The 13,674-nt window shown below is 39.8% G+C and overlaps 2 long non-coding RNA genes across 3 annotated transcripts; both read left to right on the top strand.

Annotated features, from left to right (window-relative positions):
* The first annotated feature begins 3,025 nt into the window (after window positions 1-3,025).
* On the top strand, window positions 3,026-4,469 carry LOC137578717 (uncharacterized). Of its 2 annotated transcripts, none has more exons than XR_011032754.1 (4): window positions 3,026-3,445; window positions 3,970-4,138; window positions 4,250-4,374; window positions 4,455-4,469. It is a non-coding gene; the product is annotated as an uncharacterized lncRNA (long non-coding RNA). The 2 variants fall into 2 exon arrangements; XR_011032753.1 differs by having other exon boundaries at window positions 3,030-3,395.
* Window positions 4,470-12,773: 8,304 nt separating this feature from the next.
* Window positions 12,774-13,208, top strand: LOC137578719 (uncharacterized). The gene is made up of 2 exons (XR_011032756.1): window positions 12,774-13,080; window positions 13,137-13,208. It is a non-coding gene; the product is annotated as an uncharacterized lncRNA (long non-coding RNA).
* The last annotated feature ends 466 nt before the right edge of the window (window positions 13,209-13,674 follow it).

Below are 13,674 nucleotides of genomic sequence, written 5' to 3'. Positions count from 1 at the left end.
CACCAATATCCTTTTTGATCCGTTCTCCGAGGATGTGGGGAAACAGGTCTACACCGATGATCATGTCAATAGGCGCGGGCTTGTTGTAGTACGGGTCAGCCAGGGGGCGATCGAGGCACTGCGTCGGAACCGTATTAAGGAATGGAGCTGTTGGAATGGCCCCTGACAATTTGGATACGACCAGGGCGGAGACCTCAATCTTGTTCAATCTGTCACACGGGGGAGACAGCATTAGCAGACACACCTTGTCGGCGCAGCCTCCATCACTCTGGCCCATGCCAGTAACCGCGGCGTCTACTGGGTAGAAGGGGGCTGGACCATGCTGAAGACGCGTTCGGAGAGAAAAGTTGAATCGGCTCCCGAGTCGATCAACGCCCGAATATGATGATCCACACCACGATGGTGCAGAGTGACAATCGCAGTGCCTAAAAGGCCTCTGCCTGGGGTAGATGCAAAATAACTTTGAGCATTTGTGAGCTGGTCGCTCGCGGACGGGCGCTCTGTGACGCTGGATGGTGGGACTTGCGCAGCGGATGGCGAGGGCACGGACACATCACTAGGATGCAACAGCGTATGATGACGTTCCTTGCAGGTATGGCAATTATGCGCACTGGAGCAGCCCTTCACTTGATGACCGCGGGCAAAACAGTTCAGACAAAGTCCCTGCTGTCTAATGGTTTCCAGCCGCCTCTGAACAGGCATATCAAGGAAACTAGGGCAGAGCCGTATTGGGTGATTTTCCCGATGGCACAGCTTGCAAGACGCCGATTTGAGCTGAGCTTTCGCTGGAAACGCTTGGACTTTCATCGTTGCAGAGGATTTGCGGGGGCCAATGGGGATGGCTTGGACACTTGGGGCCGACTTATGTTCGTCGGTGGCATCCAGGACCCGATACCGATCGGTAAGAAATTGGTTCAAATCGGACCACGTTGAGACGACAGTCTTATTGGGCACTGATTGCTCCCACAGGAGGATTGTGGCCTTCGGCAATTTACTAGTGCAGATGGCGATAAGTAGGACATCCCAATTCTCAGTACTAACACCCGAACGCTCAAGTGCGGTAAGACACCCTTGAAACGCGGTCTGCAGCTCTCGCAAGGATTTGCCCGACTCTTGTGCCACCGCGGGAATCTGAAGGAGTTGTCTGGCTTGAGTCATGACCAGCAGACGGCTGTTTTCGTACCGTGCGGTGAGGTTCTCCCACGCGGCCTGGAAACCCTCATTCGTCAGGGGGACTTAGCCACGATGGTTCTCGCTTCCCCTCGCGTCTTGGCGTTCAAGTGATAGAGCTTCTCCACTTGTGACAAATACGGATTGGCGATATAAATGGCGGCGAACAAATCGCGGAATGTGGGCCATGCTAGGCTGTCGCCATCAAATGTCTCTACCTCACACGGAGGAACTCTATGCCCCGGTGGCCCCGACGGAGCGGTTGGCTGACGCCTAAGAGTCGTCATCTGTACCGAGAGCTGTTCGATGCGTTCTCCGAACAACGTCCCGCATCGCACATATGCCGCGTAAGCGGATTCGTGCTTCGCCTTGATGTGGCTTATGTTTGCCAAGCTTTCCTCGTCGGCTTGGATTGTCAAGGCCTTGTGACAACGGGAGTATTCCATCTCGACAGTTGACCAAAGGGATTTGAGCTGCTCTAAGTGCATTTTAATGGAAAACAAGGGCACTTCAGAAGTTAGAGCTTCACTCTCGCGAGCTTCAAACAGAGTCAATGCGTCGCACGCTATAACGAAATCGGAAAGGGACATTCTGGAGTGTTCTCTACGCTGTTGTGATACGGATCGGGTGACGGGAGCGTCAGAACAGTGCGTCACAACAACGTGCGGAATCTGGGTCTGAGTTGAAAGCTTGGAACGACCTTGGTGTTCCCTCGAGTCTTTAACCGAGAATCTGCGACCCTCAGGTAAGCTGGACGAAGACGGACGGGACCTTGGGGATTCGCTGCGGCTGCGAACTGACGAGAACTTGCGCGAAATATCCGTACGCTTCACGGTCACCGGAGTTGTCGGAGGCCGAACCTTCTCCGGAGTTGCAGAGGGAGACGAAAGACTGTTGGACTTCGGCGCAGTCTTGGACGGCTCCGTGGACATACTCAGGGGACGAGCTTACCGACGAACACCGCGTTTGTGCGCGTCCCTTTTTTTTGTTTTGGAAGTGAGAAGTGGACTGTATGGGGACGCAAGAACTTCCTCACTGTGCACCGCAGGATTGCGGGAGAATTTTCTCGCGTGTGGCTCGGAAACGAAGCCTCTTTAATGGGGATAGATGCGGAATAATATACGAACGCACGAATGCGGATTGAAAATTACCGATGGGAGTACGTATAAAACAAAACACGGATGAAATATATAAACAAAGATGTATAGGATAAAAGGAAAATACGTTTTTATATAAATCTGGATCTGGATATATATGTGTGCGCAGAATAATGGCCGGAAAAAATTGTATATATAATTTATAAATATGGACGGAGATATAAATATGGGCCCGATAGTGCTGGAAAAAATATATATATATGTATTTATTTAGAAATATGGGCGGATATATATATGAGCGCAAAAGGCTGGCCGGAAAAAATATATATATAGTTTTTAAAGCTGAACGGATATATAAATATGGGCCCGATAGTGCTGGAAAAAATTTATATGTGTTTATTTATAAATATGGGCGGATATATATTGAGCGCAAAATACTGGCCGGAAAAAATATATATATAGTTTTTAAATATGAACGGATATATAAATATGGGCCCGATAGTGCTGGAAAAAATTTATATGTGTTTATTTATAAATATGGGCGGATATATATATGAGCGCAAAATACTGGCCGAAAAAATTATATATATAATTTATAAATATGGACGGATATATAAATATGGGCCCGATAGTGCTGGAAAAAATATATATGTATTTATTTATAAATATGGGCGGATATATATATGTGGGGCCCAAAAGTTGGCCGGAAAAAATTATATAAATGATTTATAAATATGGACGGATATATAAATGTGGGCACGATAATGCTGGAAAAATATATATGTATTGTTTTATAAATATGGGCGGATATATAATTAGGCGAAAAAAGAGAATCGGAAATAATGTGATTTAAATTTGGCGCGCTTGAGCCGCCTATCGATATCACGACTCGACTCACGTGTCACCACTACTCCGAAAACAGCTGTCGGCCGCTGTTTATATATTTGGTTTTTGATTTTGTTGTTTAATTATGTATGTGAATAATTTTTTTTTGTGGTTGTGCGGAAAAACCAAGAACAAGTGTTGTGCGGAAAAACAAGCGAGTGTTGTGCGCAAATAAAACAACCGATCAATGCATATGGACAGATGCTTTGATCTATGTGTGTACGTACATGCATAAGTACACAGGTGAGTATAGATATGTATGCACACGCGTTGTTCACAACAACAAAAAAAACGTAAGTAATTGTAATTTAATTGGATGTGGGGTTGTGTTAAATCAATGCGCGACACCGAAATGTATTATGCGTTGTGGATATGTACATATGTATGTGCAATGTATGACTATGTAAGCATATACATATGTATGTATGTACGTATGTAAGCAAGTGCACCGGTATCCAAAGACGCGCGTGAGGAAATTAATTTCGCACCTAATTCGAACGCGCAAGAAATCGCGGTGCATACGTGAAGTGCTATTTAAAAAAAAGAATATTTTTTTGCCTTTTGTGTCGTGGTAAATGTGCGAAGGGATTGTATGTATATGGATATGTATGTACATATGCGCGTACATCAACAGGTGACGATGTATGTATGTACGTAGATACGCGCGTGTGGAAATAAGTTTGGCATTAAAGATTATTATTCCAACACATAAGAAAACGCGGTGAACACTTTGATTTTTATTTTTCCCTATTTTTTATAACACTTTAATAATTTTTTTTTTTTGTTTTTTAAACTTTTACGCGGATTTGGCAAACAGCTGTGGAAATTACATGTACATGTGAATGCATATGTAAAAAAGGTGGATTTGGACAAGTGCGAGGAAAAAAAAACATAAATGAAAATGGATAATCGTGGAATGTAAAATGAGAACGTTGGACAATCACGCTAAGGATTAGGAACTACCATGAAACCTTGGAACAGGTCAGGTATGTACATACAATATGTAAAAGTGTGTAGGTCGCTATGGAGAAGCGGGAAAACCTCACACTTTTAGTAGTATGTAAATGAAATGAATAATGAAATTTTGTACTTATCAGGAATTCCGCCGATGCAAGCTGGAGGAGCGGAAGGATATCCGGCTCGAAGGACCAATGTTCGTGGGGGGCGGAAGGATCCAAATGAAATACAAGGAGTTGGCGGGTGCCAATTTCTTCAGTTTGTGGTGAGCGAGTGGTGAATTAAAACGCACGAGAAACTTCGGTTAACTAAATGTAGGTTTTATTATTTATATAATATTCACAGGTAAACCGGCACACACGGAAATGGTTCGGGTTGAAAGTGATTAACAAATCGTAAAAAAATGCAAGAGAACGGGTGTTCGGGTGAAAGGCTCGATTCTTAGTGATGGCGGTGCCCATTGGAAAAAATCAAGTCACTCCTCCTGGTGTGACCGTAGACGCCGAGGATCAAAAAACCCTCCTCACTCCTCACCGCTCACTGCTCTTCGCCGCTCACTGCTGTTCACCCGGTGGCGTGAACAACCAGCTTCTATTTGAATTTTTGTTGCACATATTCGCCTAAAAGTATGCATATGTATACTTTGTGTATTTAGTTACTAAATAAAAATTTGCAATGCAAACTTGATGGTTTAATTCAACGAAAGTTGATGCCAAATAATTGCACAAGGCAACTAAAATAAAATTTACGCTAAATTTAACAGAGGTTTAATTAAAAAAAAAAAAAAAAAAAAAAAAAAAAAAAAAAAAAAAAAAAAAAAAAAAAAAAACCCCCCCCCACCCACAAACACCTAAAAAAATTAAAAAAAAAAAAAAAAAATGTAAAAAAATTAAAAAAGAATGGGGAGGGGGGGGAGAAGAAAAAAAAAAAAAAAAAAAAGAAAAAAAAAAAAAAAAATAATTGGGGGAAAAAAAGGAGGGGGGGGGGGGTGGGGGGGGGGTACACACACACACATGTGAGTGTGTGTGTGTATATATATATATGTAGAATTGGAATATTCCTGGTTATTTAATTCAATATTATTTAAGGATGTGATTTCCTTATTTAAACTTTTTATTATTTATTAACAATGTTTCTTTGTGTTAAGAATACATATATTTATTAATTATTATAATGGCCTTAGCGACAAATTTGGGTGTGCGATGTGATCGAGGCGAGAGTACGATTGCGAGTGCTTTTCGATCGACGCTTCTGCTTTATTTTCATGAGTGAGTCGACCAGATAGGTACGGCCGCTGCGTGTCGTTCTGTCTCGCTCACTCGGTACCAAACGATTGCCATGATTATGCCTGCCTGACACTTCATTTCCTACAATCGGCTGTCCTGACAAGTCATTCGACCCGAATGATCCTAGCCAAGGTTTCATGAACTCAGCCACTGTTGAGGTCTTACAAGGTCCTTCACCGTCGCCAACCTTCTCGACGTCGTATCGACCGTGCCTATTCACCTTCGTAACTTTATATGGTCCTAAGTATTTACCTCTCAACTTTAGACCTGTCCCATACTGCGTACGTTTAATCGCCACTAACTCGTTTAAATTGTATTTTCTTTCACATTTCCTGTTTTTGTCGAACGTTCTTTTCATTTCCTGCTGTATTTCATCGATATTCTTTCGAGCCTCCGCTCTAATCTCATCACGACCACAGTCTAATTCTTCTATTAACGAATCGGTTATCAGCTTTCTCATTTTGGGATCATCAGGACTACGCATCTCTATTCCTGTCAAAATCTTAAAAGGTGTAACTCTTGTACTTCTTGGAGCAGTATTATTAATAAATTGTTGCACACGACCTACATACTTGTACCAGTTTCCCTCATTCTCTTGACTTAACTTTGAAATCATTGGAACTATTATCTTATGCATCCTTTCTACTTGGCCGTTGCCACGGGGTACACCTGTTGCTATCAGTAAATGCTGTATATCCTGTCTGTTACAATATTCCTTAAACGCATTGGACGTGAATGCTGCTCCCCTGTCAGAAATTATTTTCATCGGGTTACCAAAAATTATGGCCTGCCTTTCAAGAGAACTAAGTACTTCCTCGACTCCTGTTCCACGAGTCGGATACAACCATACAAACTTAGAGAACCCATCAACAATAACAAGTATATGATTGTAACGCTTTGTTGTGACCTCCATCGGGCCAACGTGATCAATGTGATATGTCATCAATGGCTGATCTCCTTTACTTATTGGCATCAAATATCCTTCCTTTTTGCCGGTCTTGGCATTAACAATAAGACATTCCACGCAACACTCAACAACACGGACTACCTTCTCTTTTAATTTTGGAATATAATACGATTTTTCTACGATATCCTGAGTCTTTCTAGCTCCAAAATGTCCTTGTTTATGTGCAATCTGTATTATTTCCTTTTCCATCTGCGAGGGAACGACAATAAGTTCTCGATTAGGGTCCTTTAACAATATTTCGTTTTCAATGTAAAAATCTTCATATCCTTTCTGTTGAACTAAGCTCCTAATCAATTTAGTCCAATCATCTGACAACTGTGCTTCCCTTAATTTATGGGTTATAGTGTCAGTTAGCAGAAAACAAGATAAACGGCTCAAGGCATCCACATGCCGCATCTTTGAACCTGAACGATGTTCGATCTGATAATCGAAATCTTGTAGGTACATTGCCCAACGTGCTACACGCAACGGAACCTCTTTCTTTTTCATTGTCATCGTGAACGCATTACAATCTGTGACAATCTTAAATCTCAATCCTAACACATATATACGCCACTTTATTAATGCTCCAATAACTGCTAAAACCTCAAGTTCATATGAATCATACTTCTCTTCGCAAGGTTTAGTTTTCCGACTCATATATTGTACCGGATGGAATAAACCATCTTCTGAATCTTTCTGTAAAAGCGCAGCTCCGAAACCGTGTTTCGAGGCATCAGTGTGAATTTCAGTCTCTAGCTTAGGATTGTATAGCTTTAAAACAGGACCTTTGATCAATGCTAACTTCAATTGCTCAAACGCTACCATTTGCAATTCTTTAAACTCAAACTTGTTGTCCTTTCGCAAAATGTCAGTCAAGGGCTTAGCTGTTACTGCGTATCCTTCGATAAATTTACGGAAATACGATGTTAACCCTAAAAATCGTTGAACTGACTTCTTATCATGTGGGATCGGGAATCTTGAAACGGCATCAGTCTTCTCCTTACTTGGCTTAATACTTCCATTTTCAACTATATAGCCCAAAAAATTTACTTTACTCTGCAGTATCTGACATTTCTCCCAGTTTATTCTCAACCCATTTTCCGCAGCTATCTTCAACACCCTTTTAAGTTTAATTAGACCATCATTCACGCTAACACTTGGTATAATTATATCGTCCATATACACCACTGCATCTCCATTCTTTACTGATTCTCTCATTACTGCCATTATAAATCTGGTAAAAACTGCTGGAGAGTTGGAAATTCCGAATGGTACGTACAGGAATTCATACTGACCATTCTGAGTTACGAATGCAGTGTACTTCTGAGATTTTTCCTCAACAGGAACATGGAAAAACCCGTTTGTTAGATCTAAAGTAGTGTAAACCAACGCACTTTGAAGTTTTTCTAATACGGTGTCCATCTGTGGCATAGGAAAATTATCTCGGACCACTTTCTCATTTAGCTTTCTGTAATCGCAGCACAGACGCTTTTTCCCATTCTTCTTTGTTACAAGTACAACAGGCGAAGCATATTCGGAAAAACTTGGCCTTATTATCTTCTCCTCTAACCATTCTTGTACTATACTATCAACGATTTTCTGATCAGACTCTGCTAGACGCCTTGGATGCTGATAAACTGGCAACTCATCCGTTAGTACAATCTTCATTTCTATAGGAGTGTTTGTATTTCTAATAGGTTTGTAACTATTAATCAACTTCTTGACTTCACTACCGATTTCTGCACTGATATGTGACAATTCACTCTTGATTTCCAATTTATTCTGTTCTGCACTGTGCATACACATACTTTCAAATTCCTCAAACAACTCAGCACAAGATTTATTCGCGTTACACAGTGATTCTTTTCTGTTGATGCTCACAAACTTTGTACCTTTCTTGGTAACAACCAAATCGACGTGATCTAATATGGTTCTACCCAAAATTGCCTCATATGCCATGTCTTCATCAGGAACGATATGAAACTCGACTTCCATCTCAATGCCATCTATCTTGACAGTTATGCTAAAACTACCGAAGGTCATCACATGACTTCCACCAATGCCTGTAAGAGTCTTCGAATATCCAGTTAGTGACTTAATTCCGAGTTTAACAAACACGCTTTTACGTATGAGACTCAAATTTGCTCCTGTATCAATTAGACCGTTGAACTTAATCGATTTATAAGTTACTTCTTTCAACTCCAAACCCGAATCAGTAAATTTACCTGATGCTTTTATTAATTTATCATCTACAACATTGGTGCTTTCAACTTTGGTGGTATCTTTATCTTTACATTCAAACGAACGATGGCCTGTTTTGCCACATTTAAAACAAGTAAACGTTTTCTTGTTACAGTCTCTCATCATGTGTGAAGGATCACCACACTTAAAACATTTGCGATCATCTTTTGTTGTCGAATTTTTCTCTCTATTATCTCTACCTTGCTTGTGAACAGATGACTCGAATGTTGTTTTCTTTGACGACTTTCTAGGATCATAGGATTTTAAGTAGGTCTCTATTTGAACTTTTAACGCATCCACTGTTCTCGCCTGATACAATAATGCCTTATTTGCTCTCATGTCTGGTATACCTTCTACGAAATACTCGATTAAACTTTCGTCATCCAAATCGATTGGCTTTGCGATTTCCATTAACGAATACAAAAACTCATACAAGTTCTCACCTCTCTTTAACTGTCGATTGCTCAGTCTTCTATGAACTTCTGCTGATGAAACCTTTACTCTAAATTCGTTTTTCAAAGCTACTTTCAGGGACTCCCAACTACAAATATCTCTCTTACTACGTATAAACGATAATGCAGCTCCCTTTAACAATTGTTTTGCATACACAAAAAGCTGTAACTGACTCCACTGTACGGTTAAAGCGCATTCTTCTAGCTCCCTAATCCATTGTACAACATCAATCGAACCTAAACCGCAAAACTCTGAAACGCTTCCCTCCACATCTTTTAGTGTGAACCATGACCTTTGCCCATCTGTGTTCGGGACTTCTCGAATTGTTCTAGCCGAGGCGAAATCTGCCTCCTGCCCGTCATTCTCAATTTCTATTAGATCGTAGTGAGCGAGTAGACGCGTTTGCAGCTCTGCTTTAAGGCCTGTAGTCTCTAGCCCTAACTCTCTCAATTTAGTGCGCAACTCCTCAATACGCAACGTTAGAATCTCACCTCGATCCATTTCACTCAATTACAGTTATATTGCTTAACAAGATTGGTATAGTAATATATAGGTAGTATTAATCAATCAAATTTGTTACGACTTAACAAGATTTACACACTATGTTAATGTAGGTCAAATTGTGTTAGGTTATGGTTTAATTCAGACGATTCTTAGAAATGTGCTCTCTGCAGCTCGCATCAATTTCGTCGATATTTTTGCCACCGGTCTGGTTTCGCTGTGCAAGCAAAGTAACTCACACTCAAGACAATAATTAAACAGCTCACCCAACTATAGTCGTCCTGCTCTATGGAGCCACTCAATATCTCTGTAGCAACTGTTCGGTTCGCTCTCTGTTGCCACTCACTCTGTTGTCGCTACTCACTCGGCTGTTTTCCACTCGTTCTCGTGATCTCTCTTTGTCTGCTTCCACACCAATTGTCTCAACTTCGTGTCTGCTGCCTTCTCGTTTGGTCTTGTCGGCGTCGTCTGCTTTTGTAACGGTTTCTGTTCTCCGCTTTCTGTTCTCCTTTGGTTTTCCGTTTCCACAGTGAACACTAGTTATCACCAACTTCGTGCTCTCTGTCTGCTCTCTCCGTCTGTCTGCTTCCACAGTGAACACTGGTTATCATCAACTTCGTGCCCTCTGTCTGCTTCTCGCTCTCTCTGTCTGTCTGCTCTCTCCGTCTGTCTGCTTCCACAGTGACCACTAATTATCATCAACTTCGTGTCCGCTGTCTGCTCTCTCCGTCTGTCTGCTTCCACAGTGAACACTGGTTATCATCAACTTCGTGTCCGCTGTCTGCTCTCTCCGTCTGTCTGCTTCCACAGTGAACACTGGTTATCATCAACTTCGTGTCCGCTGTCTGCTCTCTCCGTCTGTCTGCTTCCACAGTGAACACTGGTTATCATCAACTTCGTGTCCGCTGTCTGCTCTCTCCGTCTGTCTGCTTCCACAGTGAACACTAATTTTCATCAATTTCGTGTCCGCTGTCTGCTTTCTCTTTTCCTCTCGAGTCACCACCCTTCTCGAGCTGCTCTCAACTTCAGCCGCCGACTTTTGCCGAAACGGCGCCAAAATTCTGGGTGACGCTCTTCTTGCGTCGTCCGACCGCTCACCGTCTCACCGTCCACTCGTCGCCTCTCGTACAGTCACGCCAACTTCCACTAGTTTTTGAACTTGTAGTGGTTGCGTCTTTTGAAATTCGTTCGCCAACAACCTTGACTTTGTATATATATTACACGTTAATGCATGCAATTTTAACAATTTTCTGTTCATTTGCGAACTTCACACACACACACACACACGATTTTCACTAATTGTCTTGGGCCAGAAATCTCGGTTGAGCCCCCCAGTTTGTAGAATTGGAATTATTCCTGGTTATTTAATTCAATATTATTTAAGGATGTGATTTCCTTATTTAAACTTTTTATTATTTATTAACAATGTTTCTTTGTGTTAAGAATACATATATTTATTAATTATTATAATGGCCTTAGCGACAAATTTGGGTGTGCGATGTGATCGAGGCGAGAGTACGATTGCGAGTGCTTTTCGATCGACGCTTCTGCTTTATTTTCATGAGTGAGTCGACCAGATAGGTACGGCCGCTGCGTGTCGTTCTGTCTCGCTCACTCGGTACCAAACGATTGCCATGATTATGCCTGCCTGACATTTCTTTTTCTTTTTTTTTTTTTTATTTTTTTTTTTTTTTTTTTTTTTTTTTTTTTTTTTTTTTTTTGTTTTACCTCCAAAACCCCATAACCCACCAACTTTATTTTTTACCCCAAAAAAAAAAAAAAAAAAAAACAAAATAAAAAAAAAAAAAAAAAAAAAAAAAAAAAAAAAAGAAAAAAAAAAAAAAAAAAAAAAAATAAAATAAAAAATAAAAAGTCAAAGAAAGTTCTTTCACCTTTTTTTTTTTTTCATTTTCAATTGTTTTTTTGTTTTTTTTTTTTTTTATATATATTTTTTATTTTTTTTTTTTTTTTTTTTTTTATTTTAGAAGGAGATAAAAAAAAAAAATAAAAAAAAAAAAAAAACAAAAAACAAAAATCAAAATATATTAAAAAAAAAAATTTTTTTTAATATAAAAAAAAATTTTATTTTTTTTGTTTATCCTTAAATATTTTGTGGGGTGTTTTTTTAGTTTTTTTGGTTTTATTTAAATATTTTTTTTTTTTTTTTATATTTTCTCCTAATAATTTAACTGACGATAGTCCTTAGATTAGTAATTGGAGTATTATATGCATTTAAAGTCGATTTATACATATTATTCAACAGTAATCCTGTTAAATATAACCAATAATATATGATTTGTTTTGTTTATTATAAGGATTTCACATATGTCTGTAGACATATCTTTTAACTACAAAGATAACCGAATTTGATAGCCATTGAAAGTTTGTCCTATGACTACTCAAAAGGGAATTCGACTATCAGCTTAACATTTGTTGGCTCAATGTTGTTTCCTTCACTGTCCCGTGGCGTTTCAATTTGTTGCCAATTCGCATGGATATGCTTTTCAATTCAACTTCAATCGGTTGCCCGTCTGGACGGGCTCAGTCCTTTTACTTTTTATTTGTATTTGTACTGGTTTTTTCAGTATTTTTGTGTTTGTCTACCTTTTGCTTGCTGCCATTTTTATTTCCAATTGGGAAGCAATAAATGTGCGCGTGCGTTGGCAACAGCAGCAACAGCGGCAACATCGACAGCAGCAGCAGCAGCAGCAGCAGCAGCAGCAGCAGCAGCGGCAGCCATGCCAAACAATGAAAAAGACAAACAATCAGCAATCATGCCAAAATTTGTTTCATTTTTGTGGCGCCCTACACTCACACACACACACACACACATGTTCTGTGATTGCCAGCATAGCCATTTGGCATTGATTGAAGTGTATTTGTTATGCAGCCGAAAAGTGATGTTGCCCCTGCCAACCTCTTTACCCCCTCTCACTCATTACTAGGATGTTAAATTACTTCAACTATTGGCCTGACAAGAGAATCGAATTTAACCAATTGCCTGTCTGAGTTCCTTAACCGAACAAACAACTTCAATTACATACATACATATGTATGTACATATGTAAATATATGTATTTGTATGAATTCGCACATAAATTGTAATTTTTTATAGAGCCAAACTGAAAATCTACATACTAACACAAAAATTAAATCAAAGTAGTCCAACGAAATGTCAAATTTCTGGAGACTTGGGAAATTTGAACACCAATTTTTTCAGTAGAAGCCAAGCGCTTCAAGCATTCGGACCTAAAAAACCAAAATTTGAAAACACAAAATTTAGTTTTAATTAAAAATTTAAAAAGTTTATAACAAAAATGTCCACAAAAAAAAAAAAAAAAAAATTGTAAAAACCAAAAATCCAAAAAAAAAAATCGAAAAACCAAAAAAACAAAAAAAAAAAGTCAAAACCAAAAGACCAAAATAAAAAACAACATCTTTAAAGAAAACTGGGCAGCATCAAGTGACGCTTCCCAAGCAAATTCAAGGATCGGGCTTAGCAAAGACAGATTCTTCATATTAATTTTTATTTTGATTCTTAGTAAGTAAATAAATATTCAAAAAGTACTTTAAAACTAATTCAATGCACGCCCGCAGCTGAGAGATCATCCAAGTAGAAACTGATATAACTATATTTTGATACTACAATAAATTATATTTTGATACTAATTCATTTGATCTTTATTTTTATACCATACACCCATAGGGTGAAATGGTATATTAAAGTCGCCAAAATGTATGTAACAGGCAGAAGGAAGCTTCTCCGACCCTATAAAGTATATATATTCTTGATCAGGATCAACAGCCGAGTCGATCTAGCCATGTCCGTCTGTCCGTCCGTCCGTCCGTCCGTCTGTCCGTCTGTCCGTCTGTCCGTCCGCCCGTCCATCCGTCCGTCCGTCCGTCCGTATGAACACGAAGATCTCGGAGACTATAAGAGCTAGAGCCACCAAATTTGGTATGTATACTCGTGTAGTATGCACATGTTCAGAGTTAATTGGAATTTCGGCCACGCCCCCAGGAATCACATAAAACTGTTTTTCTTAAAAAGTATGACAGCTAGAGACTTCAAATTTAGTTTGTATACCCCATTAGTTAGTGCGCAGAAATTAACTGTTCAAACTTTTGCCACGCC

Source organism: Drosophila tropicalis, unplaced genomic scaffold (assembly GCF_018151085.1).
Source record: "Drosophila tropicalis isolate 14030-0801.00 unplaced genomic scaffold, ASM1815108v1 contig_662, whole genome shotgun sequence".
In the NCBI taxonomy this organism is placed as follows: Eukaryota; Metazoa; Arthropoda; class Insecta; order Diptera; family Drosophilidae; genus Drosophila; species Drosophila tropicalis.
Note: the sequence above shows the minus strand (reverse complement) of the source record. Positions and strands in the feature narration are given on the sequence as shown.